The sequence below is a fragment of the Arachis stenosperma genome, chromosome 4 (genome assembly GCF_014773155.1).
Source record: "Arachis stenosperma cultivar V10309 chromosome 4, arast.V10309.gnm1.PFL2, whole genome shotgun sequence".
Lineage (NCBI taxonomy): Eukaryota > Viridiplantae > Streptophyta > Magnoliopsida > Fabales > Fabaceae > Arachis > Arachis stenosperma.
Genome location: NC_080380.1, coordinates 127,625,264 through 127,626,618, shown reverse-complemented (window position 1 = coordinate 127,626,618; position 1,355 = coordinate 127,625,264). Strand labels below are relative to the sequence as shown.

The 1,355-nt window shown below is 36.5% G+C and overlaps 1 non-coding gene across 1 annotated transcript; it reads left to right on the top strand.

The window, feature by feature from the left end:
- The first annotated feature begins 202 nt into the window (after window positions 1–202).
- Window positions 203–310, top strand: LOC130977987 (small nucleolar RNA R71). The gene has a single exon (XR_009085652.1). It is a non-coding gene; the product is annotated as a small nucleolar RNA R71 (small nucleolar RNA).
- The last annotated feature ends 1,045 nt before the right edge of the window (window positions 311–1,355 follow it).

Here is a 1,355-nt window from a genome sequence, read left to right as displayed (position 1 = left end):
CTTTCTTCTGACTTGTCCCATTGTTTACAGGATTTCTTTCAGAAGTGTACATGAATTGGTTATTTGCAACCATTTCAATGAGCTCTTGAGCCTCTGTAGGCGTCTTCTTCAGATGAAGAGATCCTCCAGCAGAGCTATCCAAGGACATCTTGGATAGTTCAGACAGACCATCATAGAAAATACCTATGATGCTCCATTCAGAAAGCATGTCTGAAGGACATTTTCTGATCAATTGTTTGTATCTTTTCCAAGCTTCATAGAGGGATTCACCATCCTTCTGTCTGAAGGTTTGGACTTCCACTCTAAGCTTACTCAATTTTTGAGGTGGAAAGAACTTTGCCAAGAAGGCATTGACTAGCTTTTCCCAAGAGTCCAGGCTTTCTTTAGGTTGAGAGTCCAACCATATTCTAGCTCTGTCTCTTATAGCAAAAGGGAATAGCATCAGTCTGTAGACCTCAGGGTCAACCCCATTAGTCTTGACTGTGTCACAGATTTGCAAGAACTCAGCTAAAAACTGATGAGGATCTTCCAATGGAAGTCCATGGAACTTGCAATTCTGTTGCATTAGAGAAACTAATTGAGGCTTAAGCTCAAAGTTGTTTGCTCCAATGGCAGGGATAGAGATGCTTCTCCCATAGAAGTCGGGAGTAGGTGCAGTAAAGTCACCCAGCACCTTCCTTGCATTGTTTGCATTGTTGTTGTTTTCGGCTGCCATGTCTTCTTCTTCTTTGAAGAATTCGGTTAGGTCCTCTACAGAGAGTTGTGCCTTAGCTTCTCTTAGCTTTCGCTTCAAGGTCCTTTCAGGTTCAGGGTCAGCTTCAACAAGAATGCCTTTGTCTTTGTTCCTGCTCATATGAAAGAGAAGAGAACAAGAAAATATGGAATCCTCTATGTCACAGTATAGAGATTCCTTGAGGTGTCAGAGGAAGAAGAGAAATAGAAGACAGAAGTAGAAAATTCGAACTTATCAAAGAAGATGGAGTTCGAATTTTGCATTAAGGGATAGTGTTAGTCCATAAACAGAAGGATGTGAGAAGAAGGGAAGTAATTTTCGAAAATTAAGTAAAAGATTTTGAAAAATTTTTTTTGAAAAACACTAATTGATTTTCGAAAATAAGAGTGGGAAAGAAATCAAGTGATTTTTGAAAAAGATTTTGAAATTAGAAGTTAAAAAGATTTGATTGAAAACTATTTTGAAAAAGATGTGATTAAAAAGATATGATTGGTTTTTAAAAAGATGTGATTGAGAAGATATGATTTGAAAAACATTTTAAAAAGATTTGATTTTGAAAACAATTTAAAAAGATTTGATTTTTAAAAATTAATGACTTGCCTAACAAGAAAAGATATGATTC